This window comes from Aythya ferina (genome assembly GCF_964211825.1).
Source record: "Aythya ferina genome assembly, chromosome: 2".
In the NCBI taxonomy this organism is placed as follows: Eukaryota; Metazoa; Chordata; class Aves; order Anseriformes; family Anatidae; genus Aythya; species Aythya ferina.
In genome coordinates, this window is record NC_140297.1 from 68,199,854 (window position 1) to 68,215,460 (window position 15,607).

Here is a 15,607-nt window from a genome sequence, read left to right on the forward strand (position 1 = left end):
AGATCTGTCCCCTTCCAGGATAAAAATGTCATGGTATATCATTGTCTGTACCACAGGATACTCTTTAAAAGGCAGCTGTCCTCTTTTACTCCTATGGACTCAGGGAACAGACACTCAGTAGAATAGTTAGCCAATTTATAAAAGGGTCTCCTTCTGTTTCTTGAAGCAAACATGCATTTTATGACTGTAGCTCGTGCAGGGCAAAGAACAGGCCTCCACTGACCCATTACCACTGGCAGCCTTCCCCCTGCACTTTACAGCCACGCATCATCGGAAGCAGCTTTCCTAGAGAGCTACATCCTTATTCACAGTATCAGTATTAGCCCAGCATCATCCTTCTCATGTGAAGTTGTTTGCATCTTGTCAGCCATCTTCTCAACAATTTTCATTCAGGGAACACTAATAAGCAACAGAATGGGGATCATGAAGACTACATTTTGCATCTGCAGTCTGCTTTGTGTATTGCAGCCCACCAGGAAATCTTATTTTTATAGCAGCTTCCCTTATCACAAGATAGGGGTGCACCTATTCCATTTTCCAAATTTTCCACAAAGCTGAAAACAAGCGTTTCACCTGTCTCTTTCTAAATATAGCCTAGTTGTTCTATGTAAATAACACACTCCAATACACTGTCTTGGAAAGGCAATTTAGCAGCAGACTGGTAATGCAGTCATTTGGGAAACATCCTGACTTGAGTTTCACTCAGAAATATAAGTGTTGCATTCTTTAGAGACCACAAAATACATGGATGCACATTTTGGAAGAAACTTATAGCCATACTGCTCCCTCCTGCAGAAATACGTTTAAGTTGCGTATTTCTCCTAGTTGTAGCAACAGGGTTATATGGACTAGCATTTGCACACCTTTATTTGCAAGCATTAAAGCTAGAGAATTACATCAGCGAAATTGAGAGCTTTTCTTCAGCCAACTTAACTCTAGGCTATGTTAAAAAAAACCCTCACTGTGTTCCATGTCTTCTGTTCCATGCAACAATAGACGTTTACACATGTGCTTTAAAAAAATATCGCAAATTATCTCTTCAGGAAACAGCTAAAGTCAATAGTTCAGTTGTCATTCAGTACTTTGGCACCATTATCTATGGAATAAATGTTTTGTTAGTATGACATCCCACTAAAACACAGAGTGACTCCACAGCACAAAATTTCAGGTTTAACTAGTGAGAAAGTTCTTCAATTCAATGGTACTGGAGGGATGACTGAACTGACTGGCCACCAGTCTGAAGATTAACCCATAAAAGAAAATCTGTTCATAAATACTATACATTATCTTTGCATATTACTTGATTACATTTTGGAATACTACAACTGTTGCTTTCATAATAAACTCACAGAGTAAAGTGGGCAATTAGTGAACTAGACACTAATGTCAGTTACTGAAAAAAAATAATTAAATCCGTAATTAGCAACTGAATGCAGGCATTTCTCCTCATATATCTGACCAACAACATAGAGAGGTTAAAATGAGAAACAAAATGTATTAAAAAAAAAAAAAAAAAAAAAAAAAAAAAAAAGACTGTTTCCAGGAAAAATAATCCTCAACATTCAGATACCAGTAGCAAGTTATATCATTTTTATTTCCCTGTCTTTACAAGGAGAGTCTATAAATGCATTAGGTATTTAGCACAGGTCCTCAAATGCAGACAGTTAGATATCTTACTATATCTTTATAATCAGTCTCCTCTACTTTAAATGTGATACATGGCTACACAATTATAATTAAAATTACAAGAATATAGAGCCTTCAGGTTTTGGTGCAGTTTCCAAGCTGATTCAACAAGTGTACAGGTTACATACAAATAAATCTACATCCATTTTTCTCTTTTCATTGCATAAGATGCTAATACAGTAAACTGCATCCAATGCAACACGAGGTGCTGTGCTACGTGTTGGGTCTTCTGCCCGCACCCCAGACAGCAGTCTATCTGAAAAGTCAGAGAGCCAACACGTAAGAAGTCTTTGACAATAAACACAGTCAGAAACATTTAGTTCTGTGGCTTTTCCATTACATTTTATTTTCTGAGCAACTGAAAAACCATGACATTTATTGTAATATTATTAATACAAAAAATGATCTCTACATAAATAGATGGTAAACTCAGAACACAACATTTTCCAGCAGCAAACATATGTTTCTACAGAGCTGTGGAATATGAACACAGACCCAAAGGGTCCTAGATACACTGATACGAGCTAATACATGAAGAGGTTCAAAAGCATAAGGTCTTCTAGAACTCATAACAAAACCTTGTTTTACAGATGCAGTCAGGACTGTTTTGGTACTCTTTCCTTAGGAGATACACAGAACAAAGTCCAAGAGATCTGGAAACCACCATAGCTTGAATAATTGCAACATACTTTAAAGAATGGGTTTGAGTATAAACTGTCCAAATACCTACAGAATTATTTTTAAAAGCACACATCTATGCTGAATAAATCAAAGTTTTCAGTCATTTCAAATACAGGTGTACAATTGATGTGGGCAGAGGTAAGAAACAAAAGCTAAGACATGTAAGCTAACATGGCAAAACAAGGAATGTCTGGGCAGTTTAACAATGGAAAGCACACACAGGGCACTTACAAAAGTGAAGGCCCGGTAGAAAGAATGGTCAGACGATATAAGGAACAGAACAGTTGTCTCACACATGAAAGGGACCAGGAAAAAGGCAGACATAAATGCTAGCTTGAAATAGGAATGCAAAGAAAAAGAAGTTTATATTAGGATAGCAGCAACTTCCTCTAACATTTAACTTCCCTTTCAGTAATTTTTAAGTCCGGGCTGCAGGCTGGTTTTAATGCAGATCCCATGTTTATGTGTTATACTTAAGGATGCAGAAAGTCATATAACTTCAGCATGCTTTATTTCCTACTCTGCTGTTGCCAGACGAATATAACATTAGATGCCCTCCGTATTTCTTTCCTCCTCCACTTGGGTTGTAAGGCTACTTGAAATTATCTCAATTTTACAACATTTAACTATAGTGCCTTAAATTACTGGCCCAGCAATAAACCAGCAGAGGTCAAAAACAGAACACTGGAATTCCTTTTATCGAAATCACCTGTCCATCACACATCTGCATGTGAGGACCTGTGCTAATTCCTTTTATTGAAGTCACCTGTCTGGATAGACATTGAAACCACTTGCATAACACAGCTGATATTCTAAAGAGCACTTGTGTGTTAGGCCATCACATGCCAGCCTCATTCCAACTACTGTATGTAGATAGTAAAGGCTACATTGCAAGGGAACACTTAACTGCAATCAGAAGTACCTGGATTAGTTGTGCTCTTCCTTGGTTATGATTTTCAGCCAGTGTGAATCTAAAAAAAAAAAAAAAATACTCCCATGCCACAAAAAAAAAATGCCACACCATGCAATTTGAAATGTGTAGTCTGTTGTGATCTTATGTGCAAATCGATCAGGTGTTACTGCAATTTCTCTCAAAGGACTGAAGTAACTGGCACTGATTTCATTTTCCATAGTTTGAAATTCTGCTATTTAATCAGTAAAAATTTTTTTAAGGTACCACTGATATTTTCCTCTTCTTGTTTTGTGAAACTCTTATGTTGAAGCAGTTTCATTATACAAGGATTTAAAAGTACCTAACAACTTTCATAAAAGACATGACAGAGGTATAAGCTATTAAACAAACTGAAAGAGATGCCAAAGAAGTTTACATTTTGACTTTCATGATCTGGACATTACTGCAATATTAATGCAATAAAGAAAAGAATTAGCAGCAATTCTTTGAACATACAGCTCTCTAAGAAATCATCTGTAGAGGAAAAATCATAATTAGCCTTAGTGAGTACAAATTATGTTCTCTGTTCTCCTTCATGGAAAAAAGAAAAAAAACACCGTCAGGAATAACAAAAACAAAGAAATGCATAGGCTTTGAAAGAGGTAGGTGCTTGCCGCATCTTCTTCCGCATTGCGGAAATGATCACGACAAACAAATGAGTGGACAAGGTATCTGCAGAAACTGCAGCCCAGTGACTACAGCTGTACGGTTACTGGTAGCAAAACCACATACGGCCAAAATGCTGCATTACCATCTGCATCTCACAATCCACTCTTTGCTACCAGTCCTGCTGCCATGAATGTAAAAGCCCTTTGCAAAAAAAAAAAAAAAAAAAAAAAAAGTAGTCACAGGGCCTTTATGCTATTTCAGTAAATACTAATTTATGAGGCTACTGGCATGTAGGGGCAAGCACTTTTAATGATATACACCAATTTGTTTTCGCAGGCTGCTTGGCTACTGTCAGAGAGCCCACCTCCCCGGCACTGCCAGAACTTGCCCACCAGCTGTGTGCACTGACATTAAGCCAGGCCAAGAAGCATTGTCCTAGCACACGTTGTGTAGCTGCCCTGCCTCCTCCTTGGTAACAATTTAGAGATCTTCCTTTCTCTTCTGCCAGGTGGCAGAGAGGAGCAATTCAGCAGCAGCAAACTACACACAGAATCATAGAATTTACAGTTCTGCAATCTCAGATTTGAAGAGATCAAATGGGATCGCAGTGGAGTACCCACTGTGTCCTGACACCCCACGCAAAGACAGGGCGCGCACATCACATGCATAAGGAGAGAGATTTATCTTTTATGTATATACACGCACAAAATCAAGAAGAAAGTCATACTGAAAACAGGCTACAGCTGTATGTATTTTTCCTCTCCAAATTTTCAGGCACTTAATCTTCAGGGAATATCTCCTGAAAATTCTCCTGTCCTTTGCTGTTCTTCTATTTCTAATGTCCCATTACCCACTTTCACATTTCAAACAATACTGCTGCTGCTAATCCTCTGTTAGGTCTCTTACCCCATTACACCCCTATCTCAGCCTTCAGTTCTGAGGTGGTTACTTCAAGAAGCAGGTCATTCAAGGACTTCTTTCCAGTGCTGTCATTTTCATCAGTGCACAGGTTAAATAAAAACTACATTATCCGTCAGCAATAATTCATTGTCTTTTCAGTATCTAACAGGATTCTTGTGCTGCTTGCTACAGTTCTTGTCACTAGAGACTGCTCCATTTTGCTGCTTACATGCAGAAGCAATTGCTGTATAGTAGTAGAAAAGCATATTCAGATACATAAAGCTGGTAGATAAAGAGCACTTTCCAATTTAGTTAAACTCATCTTACATGAATTAAAGCTTCCCTATAATCATACCCAAATCAGAAATGGTTATCACTTTCCTCGCGTTAGTGTGTTATGAAATAAGGTACTTAAAGACCCCCTAAGTCACTTGTTATGCTTTTCTTTCAGATCTGTGCTCACAATTTCCTTTTTCATTAGTAGGGGAAAGTTCTGAATTTTCCTTAACAGAACAAAACCCAAAATCACAGAAGTCAGACCTCCTCAATTCCGATTCCATGGCTTATAAAGCACACAAATTATAGAGCTATCAGACATTTCCTTGGCTTACATTAAAATCTGCAGTAAGCCTCTAGAGCGGACCAATATATTTGATGCCTTTCTCCTAAAGATTTTATGACATCATAAACATTTCTGACTCCATGACAAATACTTTATAATACATTAAACAAGCTCGTTCAAATGATTCTAAATGTTATGCCTATGGCAATGTACTCAGAAGTGGAACACTTGCTTGCACACAGAGAAACCTTAAAGTTTAGCTTTGACCACCACGATTTATGTTCATGAAACTGAAGGCATTCAGATCACGTTCAATGGCATAAAAGCCCAAAAAGCACAAAGCAGGCATATTCTCCAGAAGTTCATCGTGCTGTACCTCCCACATCACAGCATCAACACTGAAGGCTGCTCCCCAGTAAAACTTCCTGCTGAATTCAATCTTAATTAGCATGGAACATGAAACTATACAACAATTAAATTGTATTTATAATATGCTTCTAATCAGTTCAGTTGAATTAAGCTAATGTAGATAAACTGCAAAGCCTTGCCATCCCATCCCTCTTTGCTTGGGAAGACTGTGATAACTTTCTTCGGAGTCAATAAAGTGCTATATCCAAAGAGGCGCTGCAGGCACTGCAAGTCACCAAAACTGAGACGCTTGTACTTCCTGCAAAGAAAAGCACCACAAACTGATTCTCTCATTCAAGAGCATAAAGAAAATTTACAAAATGCTTTCTGGACTGGAGGCACAGGGAGACTTCCAGTCACAAGGCAATAAAAATACTGCAACAGGATTAATTAATGACAAAATTATCAAAAGCATTCCTGAACAGCTAATAACTAAATTCAATCCCTAGAATATAGAACTGGCTCAGATGATTTTATGAACTCTAAAAATCACTGCTGTGCAGCCATAAAAATTGGGATGAAACAGAAGCCTGAAAGCATCTGATCAGTATATATTCATGTTTTACTATAGACTGCAAACAGAAGACAGACTGAAAAATAAAACCTGTATTTAGCAGTGGGGGAATAGGTTTTGTTTTTTTATTGCCAATCATCCTTGAACTTTCTTCTGATGACCATTTATGCCAACTTTTGACTCAAAAGCTTTAAGATATCTATTTAGGAACAGACAGCTTGCTCAACTGGAAGATGTTCCTAAGCTTCTATAATTTTAACACAGGTGCTGTGTAAACAGCTCATAAATAAATCATACTATTGCCTAAGAGTAAGCGGGAAATACACTAGAAAGCATTAAAATACATGAATACTTTTCATATGACTTTTTGTATGGTACCCTTCTTGTTAACTAAGGCTCCTGGCCTGAAAATACCAAAAGCAGACATCAGATTTGGAGAAAAATAGCAGAAAAGTATCCTAGTTTCTCTGTGGATAACATATTCTTTCAGTTATAGAAATGCACTTCTTACCTTACATACTTCAACATATGCTATGTGAACAAGCTGGCTGCCTCCACATAATACCAGTGACCAGAAAATACTCTACACCCCCTGCTTCAGAAAGTCATTGGATATCCAAATCATAAATTTCGAATTCCCAGCTGTCACTGCCTAGCTGAAATCCAGAAGGCATAGTTATGTCATACTGTATGACATTATCACTCTCTCACACTTTGTAGCTTCTTCAGCACTAACGGAAAAACCCACAGCTACTGGATTGTCTAGAATTTTTCACATTTACCACAACTGCAATTAAATCTAAATAACCCTTATGAACTCACTCCTGTAAAATAGATTATTTTGTCTACTCCTGGTTTCCCTATGTTTCTCTCCATATTTAGTATGTTTCCTCCCCTCGGTAAAATGGAATTTAGGAGTAGGGGGGGAGGGGTGGAAATATCATGCAATGTTTGCATAAGTATATGCTTTTTACTTAGTTATCCAGAATGGTTAAAAAAAAAAAAAAAAAAAAAAAAAAAAAAAAAAAACCATTTTAAACCATGGTGGTTTAAAAGTTTTACCACAACTGAAGAACTTATGCATTTTAATGCAAGGACACTTATTCAGCAAGTCCTTTACCCAAGGAAACTTAAAAATAAAATAATGAATTACCTGAAACCTAGTTTACCTATTGTATAACCACCATATGTGGTAACAGAGTCTTAAACTGACGTTACTTCAGAAATGCAAGAAAATGATGAGCAGTTTAGCTCTGAAGTCCTGTAACCATGTGGTTTGGGACTTCATTGATGAACAAGAACTTACTTGGCATGAACCCATCACAGATTTTATTATTTGTTTCTTGATGAATAACAAGTTTTGTAATTTGATAATACTCTTTTTTTTTTTCTCTAATGAATTGTGTGTAAACACACTGGCATACTCACACAAGCTACAGTGGCTATTATTACGGTGGATTCTAAGTCCCCTTAAATAAGTATCCCCCAGAAAACGTATCTGGTCCATTAACAGTAAGCAGTATGTCCACCTGAGTTTATAGGCATGCTCAGTAATTCAAAAAGAAATCATGACAAAGCATGAGACAGTCCTTTCACTTGTCCTAAAGGTATTTCCTTGCTAAAAGGGCTTATCACTGAATTATGTTAAAGTGTAGTATTTGTATTAAACATTAGATATAAATAAATTTAAATGCTTAATGTTTCCTGAAAGTCACCATTTCATGTATAAGACCCAAAAATTCCCAAGTAAACCCAACAACTAAACAGAAGTCTTATTCTCCAGAGATAAGACTGGCATAAGACTAGGGACTGGAAAGGGTCTCATTTACATGCACTGTAAAAAGCTAGATGAGTGACCTCACATGGTCTGCATAATCTCTCTGCAATTCCATTTACCCAGCCTTAAAATGGGGAAAATTCTACTTACCTGGATTGCAGTTTGTCATCAAAACAGCACGTGCCCTAAAAACACATGTTTCCATATAGATACAAAGACGTTCATACACAGCACTTTTAAGTCTTCAGAAGCAAATCTTTTCCACTGAAATGTACACAGTTTTTGCCACGTATTCCTTAACTACTCATTTAATGAAGATTTCAGTCTTCTAGAAGAAAAAGTGTCAATTTGCGTGACTTACTACCTGCTGAGAACATTAATAGACCTTCAAATCTTATAAATGAACGAGCAGGGGACAAACGGGTTTTGCAAGTTTATTGTGCTGTAGTTACATTACTTCTCAACTGACCAATCCTTAATGATGTTTTTGAAAAAGAGATTACTTAACAAAAATAGCATTCCCTTTAAATAATTGTGTAGGTTACCATTTCTCTTTACAACTGAGCAAATAAATTGAGCTGGAAGCACTCAATGGATCAAGACATTCATTTCTGAGTAGTCCCTGTAAACAGGGTTTCACCAGTCTGTCAAAATCATTTTCCTACTCTGAAATTAATGCCATCAAAATTGATGATACTACTCAATGCCCGTTATGGATCCTGTATGTTATAAGTAGAGAGACATATCATCAGCTGGTGTAAATCTATACTGTTCTTAAATCCAATGGAACTACATCAATTTACAGCTGCTGAAGATTTATTCCTAGGTCTTTCTTTAGCACTGATAAAAACCATTGAACCAAACTCTGGACACACTTCCAAATTTAAAGCTCCCACCAACTATAGCAAGAGTGATGCCTAAAGGAGGAAGGAAAGACTGTAAACAAGTCCTAGAAATAGCATACTTCCCACCCTATGTTTATTCTAAGTTTTAAGTTAGTTTTTAAAATCATAACCTGTGAGGAAATCAAGGGCACAATCGATTTTGAAATTTCTTTGATTTCTTTTACCTACTCCCAGAAATTCTACTTGGTAACAGTGATTTATTACGCCAAGCCCAGTTTGCTGTAATAATTGAAAAAACTCCAATAAAGCACACAGGAAAAGCGGCACCATCAAGAAAACATTATTTGGCCCACAGTGTTACCCCAGCTAGATAAAGTTTCAAAGTGGCTGTCCTTACATCTCTCCATGAGCTATCATTACACCCACATTAAAATTCTAACTGTTTCTTGTATCCCTCTCATGCAATTTTTCCTCCAAAAATATGGTGTAGTAAACACTCAATTGAGCAACCTTCACTTGCACACTTAGTCCCAAAGACAGTCAGAAGGGCTAACAAACAGTAAGAAGAAACAATTGCCCAAAGAAGGATTTTGCAGGAGGGGTACTGAAACATTTCTTAGACCACCATCCTGCAAAAATATAGGCAGTAGAGAGAAAATACCGTTCTTTCGTAGACAGTATCTTTAATCATGGCAAGTTTCGGTATATGATTCTGCATGCAAGGATTATTGCTAACGGCTAGTAAACATATTTCTGACTACAGATTTGTGAAACTAAACAAGGCAGTTTTTGAGAGCTGTCTACACACATCTTGTGTAATGGTATACACTGTAGTTATCTAGAGGTATTTGCTCTTACACATCTATCACAAGTGGTTTACAGCTGCTTGCATTCTGTGAGTATTACATACAAGAATGAAAACTCTGAACACCTGCTTCAGAAAGTTACCAATAAGAATATACATAGTAAACATTAAAATGGGTTAGCACTATCATCATAAGAAAAGGAAAAAAAATTTTTTGAAAATGTTCCTTAATGCTACTCTATTGTAAGACATTTCAACATCAAAATGGAAGTAAAACAGAATTCAACTTACATTTATCCTAATACAATCAGATTCATCAACAACAAAAAACAGCAGTCATTTTCTACCTACAGTTTGTTCCATACAGCTTCTTAGAGAAATTAAGATAATTTCAGACACCCCAAAACAGTTTGACTTAAAAAGAGCTAACCACTTAGCTTTCCACACAACATTTTCTTCCATTAAATTTCCATTTTTACCTTTGCATTTTTCCCTTTCCAGTATCCATAACCAATCATCGCTCTGCCATTCCATTATGCTTGGTATATTGCAGTGAGAAGCACCTTCATTAAATAGTATTAAAAATAGAACACACACAATCTCCCTGCCAGAGCATGCTCCAACAGTGCTGATACCTCAAATCTCAAGGTAACCATGCCCAGCTGGGAACTGAGAGGCAAAGCCCGTGCGAGATTAGCAATTTACAAGCCTAATTGTGCACACAGACTTGCCTCAATTCATGATGAAGACTGCTAAAGCAAGAAGCCAGCGTGCAGTTAAGATTATGTGACTGAAAAGTTACAGGTCACTTTACAGGAATTTTCCCCTCCCTGTAACTTTCAGTTTCAATGCTCTGTACTTGCCTAAAACTTAGATATGCCATTTTGGGGAAGGTTAAGAAGAAAACACACCAGACATACACATATCTAGCTAATTGCTGTGGTGGAGAATTCAAACAGGTGAGCCATGAACACCTGTGCTGCTCGCTAATTCCTTTGTTTCATTTCTCAGCACATTTACCTGAATATGACACAACAATAGTGGAATGAACTGAAACAGAACTGCACACACCTGGAAGCGCAAAGATGGGAGGATGAGCAGTGGTGCTAAGACACACCTAGCACACAAAAACGATCCCTGAATGTGAGTATGTTCCCCCCGCTGGCTGAGGTGGTAAATGAATGCAGGAAAATAACAATAATTAAACTGGACTGCACAATGGCTGTGCTGGATGAACATGTCATTAGCTCCACAAGCGATACGGCTGAAATGCACATACAAGGACGTAAAATCACACTAGACAGAGTAGCGTTATATTTAATTAATACAGACTACTGGGCTGTCTAACAACGTGACTGTACCTCTCCTTCACTGCATGTGAGAACAAGAAGATAGATGCCACCGAAGCACTAAGTAAACCCTTTACCCTCAAATCACCACCCACAAGAACAATGCAAGCAGAACATGCCAGTCTCCCTCTGCCCCTCTCGCAAAGGTCTCGGAGCCGATTCCTCGACGTCGTTCACAAACCGGCGAGGAAAAGTTTGCCTTTTGTTACGTTCCCTTTGACACTTGGAATCGTTTCGACCAAAATACCCCTCTGGAAGGCAGCGATCCCCCTCCTGCGGCCGTGTCCCCCCCCTTTCACCACCACCCGTCTCCAGCCGGGGGGCGATGGCACCGGCCGAGCCCTGGGTGCCCAAAACCTGGGGGCAACAGGGGTCCCCCTGGCTCCCCTTGACCCCCCTCAGTTCCCCGGGCACCCGCACCACCTACCCCGCCGCTGAGAAATCTGGCTCCAGCTTCGGCCCCGAGCTCATCTTCCCCCGCTGTATCACTGAGATGCAGGGTTTATTTTTTTAATTAGCGGGGTTTTTCCCCTCCCTCCTCCTCCTCCTCCAGACGCCACAGCTCGGAGCTGGGATGCTGCCCCCCATGCACAGCCCTCCCCCCCAACTTCCCTGACCTCCACAATTAAAACAGAGCACGGGGGGGGAGGGGAGGAAGAGAACGGACGACGAAATGACACGAAACACATGCTACAAGGAAAAATAATAATAAAAATATAATATAAAATCGCAACAACAAAGAACAGCACGCCACACAAATGTCTACAGATTGCTTTGCGCTTTTTTCTCCTTTTTTTTTTTTTTTTTTTCCTTTTGTTACCTTGCCTGAAAACGGGCTGTGCCCCCAGCGTCTTGGCGGGTCGGGTTATTTGTTTGTTTGTTTTTTATATGGGGCGGCTGCTGGCCGGTTTGTTTATGTGGCGGAGGGCACGCTGCTGCTACAGCGCAGCGCCTGTCTTCCTGCAAGACATGGTCTCTGCCTCCGCCTCCGCCGCGGGAGGAGATCCGCCGCGATGCTCCTGCTGGTACTACTGCTGCTGCTGCTGCTGTCCGACCGGAGCCGGGCCGGGCCGGCTTGCCTCGCCCTGCCTATCCCTGTCCCGGTCCCTTCGTGCCTGACTGGAGTCCCTACCGGTCGCCCGCTGCTCTGCCTGTCCCCCGTCCTTTATGCGCCGCGCTGCCCCGCCGTACTGCCTGCCTGCGAGTCTCTCCCTCTCTCTTTCTCTCTCTCTCTTTCTCTCTCTCCCCGCCCACGCAGTGTGGTGCGCCCCGGCCCGCAGACGGCGGCGCCTCTCGTGTCGCTTCTCGCCGGCTCCTCTCAGCGCCACCACCGCCGCTCCGGCTCGCCCTGCCTCGGCCGCGCAAGCGGCCACCTCGGAGCGGCCCCGCACCCCACCGCCATTGCGCCCACTCGCCCTGCCTCGTCCCCTCTCCTCCCTGCCCGTCCCTCTCCTCAGAGGTACCGCGGCTGTCTGTTTGTCCCTGCCTGTCGGGCTGTGCGGCATCATGTTCCTCCATCGCACCACCGCCTCTACCCACCCCCCGTCCCCAACCAGGAGCAGAGAGACAAAGCAGCCGGCCGGCACTAATGAGGAGGAGGCTCGTTCATAACCCTCCGACTCCTCGTTACGCGCTCCCCATCTCCCCCCGACCCAAAATCACGGGGGAAAAAAGCGATCTCCGACCCCCTGAGAACAGCTTTGGTGAAGGTGTGGGGAGGGTGGTTTTAATTATTATTTTTGCTGGTGAAAGCTGACAGCGTCCGCACTGCTGAGCCAAGCTGCTGAAAGGGGGCGGCGGGAGGGAGAGGGAGGGGAGGGGGTGAAGACTGCAGCAGATTTTGGGTGGGAGCAGATAAGCCACTTAAAATGGGGCACATGATCCCCCTCTTCCTCCCTTCCCAGCGTTGTTTCCATCTAGGACCTTATTTGATATTTCTCCAAGAGCCTCGCTGCACACCATCGAGGCAGAGGGAAACAGACATTTCACCAGCACACACATTTCCAACACATAAAACCTCTGCTATCCGTTGGGGGGGGGGGGGGGGGGGGGGAAGCCTCGTTTTACCCAATTGAATACATCCAGGCATTCATCCTACTTCCAGCAGAGAAAAGGGCATTTACCTTTTTGCTAGGTGGCTATTAATATGCAGTAAAATTATAGCTGTACAACGCCAAATGTAATTGCCATAGATCATTTAGAGCAGATCCAGCAATTCAGCTGCTGGAAACACATGCTCTGTGAATAGTCATGCATCTGGTACAAAGCCCTCTACTACAATAACCTGAAAGGAGACAGAAGCGTCTGGTACTAGCTGCAATTAGTAATCCTATAGATGAAAAATAAACAGTCAATAAATATAAAGTAGCAAGATACTACGAAACATAGTGATTGTTTCTGTCTACAGTGATACAAAGAGCCCAACTCCCACAGACAGGCAATTCTTATTTAAAATATACAGTGAAAAATGCACTCTTTTCATTATGTAATTTCAAAAAGTCCTTGTTTCAAAATAGAGTTTTCCGCAATTAGTGACTGTAGAAGAACTCATGTACCAGTTGAATGCAGACAAATATACAGACGATGGAGGGAGGAAAATGATTGCTTTATTAGGCATTATCCTGGCACCCCTGGAATCCCTCTTTTCCCCTTAGCAGTGAACACCTGCTTTTACTGGGGACTGCTGAATGGAGCCAGACTTGAAGAATACAGCAAGCAATGAACCACACCAGGGTGAGCATTAGCAGAGTCCTGGTGCATGCCTCAAGTGATCAGACGCATTCAGCCATGCACACCAAAACCGGTGCTGCTAATGCACCTCCTGGTGTGGCTTCCTCCTATGATAGTTGAGTGTGGCTCCATCTACTTTTGATTTTGTTATTTAACATATCCCCACGGTATCCACTACAAGTTGCTCCTGAAAGTAAGAAGAGTGGCAGAAAGGCTATATATGGCACTACACTGAAGTGTGCAAGAGCTGGTGACTGGGGTAAAGTCCATTCTTTGCTTTTGAAGTGGGTTGTTTTTTGTTTGTTTGTTTGTTTTTTGTTGATGTTTTTTCTTTTTCTTTTTTGTTTTGTTTTGTTTTGTTTTCCAGCCATCTCCATTGCAGACCAAGGTTTATGGATATCAAAATATATGCCTTGAGCAAATATATGCAAAAAAATATGCTTTGAGCATGCATTGAAATGCAGAAGACTTTGCCTGGCTTCTGCACATCATCCCTTACCTCCTAAGCAGGCTACCCAGCTAAGGGGAGGGAGGGACCTCAGGCTGCATCAAGACGTGAAAGGGGTACTCACTCAGTGACTTCACTAGATGGCTCATAACTCACCTGCTTGTAAAGTAGGTGAGTAGGTGTGAGGGGGCTCCTTCAAAACCTTGCCCCAGTCACTAGATACAATGAACGTGTAAAACAGCCACGTGTCAACAGCTTCTTTCTCACAGTTTGGATACTGGGGTGTCCTCAGAATGGGAAGCGCTGAAGCTGTACATCAGATCTGGAAGTAGATAAAAATTCATCCAAGCTGTAGTCCTCACAGTTCAGTCCACTCTCCTGTGTGGCAGAATGTGTTTGGGGCAAGTTACCAAATGCTAAAAGTTGCCAGCTACAGTAACAACAAAGAAAATACGCAAAATAAATAAAAATCATCATCCTAGCTACTGTCTCAGCTCAGAATGGTGAACAGCATCAAAAACAGCATGGGCAAGGAGGTGGAGAAATTTCTCCTTTTGTGGAGAAATCATGTCAGATCATCCAAGAGTTAGATATGAATCTAATGGAGTATGCACCTTGCTTTTTCTGGACTTTTCTTTGCAGAAAAAAATAAAACAGACATAAAATCACAATCACTGCACAGTCACAATCACAGCATCTGAGAGGTGGGAAACCATGGCAATGGTTTGCTGTTGTCTGTACTGATCTGTAGGCATGCACAGGGATAATTGTTCATTTAAGCTTCATGGAAGTCAGCAGGAGCTGTGTGTTTAAGCAGGGCAGAATGTGATAAACTCCTAAGGTCCCTGATAACTTCTCCTGTCTGTTGTGTAGCCAGACTTGGAAAAAAAAAAAAAAAAAAAAAAAAAAGAGAGAGAGAGACATGAGACTTGGTTCTCCAAGTACTTTTTGGAATAAAGCAGCCAGTTAACTTGCAGCACATGCTTTCAAAAACTCTGGTCTTGTCAAGTGCCTTTGTGCAACAGGACCCCCATATGACAGTGAGGCATACATGCACCATACATGCACAAAATTCCAACAGGCAGCATCAACTTGAGGTGTTTTTGAAGCATGACGTCAGATTGTATTACTTTTTCACTGTGGGCATGCTTTGCAACTATGCTCACTCAATTTCACTAAGAAATCAAGAAAACATTAGTAAGCTTATGGAAACAGAATCAGATTGGAAGGATATGATGTTGGACAAACATACAGAGATTCGTGCAGTTCTACAACCACAGGAGATTCCTGTAATAGAAGGCATGCAGTGTTTCTTAATAAAAGCTTGCATGACTGGTTGCA

The 15,607-nt window shown here is 40.8% G+C and overlaps 1 protein-coding gene across 18 annotated transcripts in view; it reads right to left on the reverse strand.

The window, feature by feature from the left end:
- Window positions 1-14,447, reverse strand: part of ARPP21 (cAMP regulated phosphoprotein 21) — a 152,709-nt gene extending 138,262 nt beyond the window's left edge. For 14 of the 18 annotated variants that reach the window (XM_084511658.1, XM_084511651.1, XM_084511649.1 and 11 more), the window contains exon 1: window positions 11,909-12,214. The gene's annotated coding sequence lies outside the window, so the exon portion shown is untranslated. The other 4 variants (XM_084511656.1, XM_084511654.1, XM_084511650.1 and 1 more) reach the window with 4 other exon arrangements.
- Between the last annotated feature and the right edge of the window lie 1,160 nt (window positions 14,448-15,607).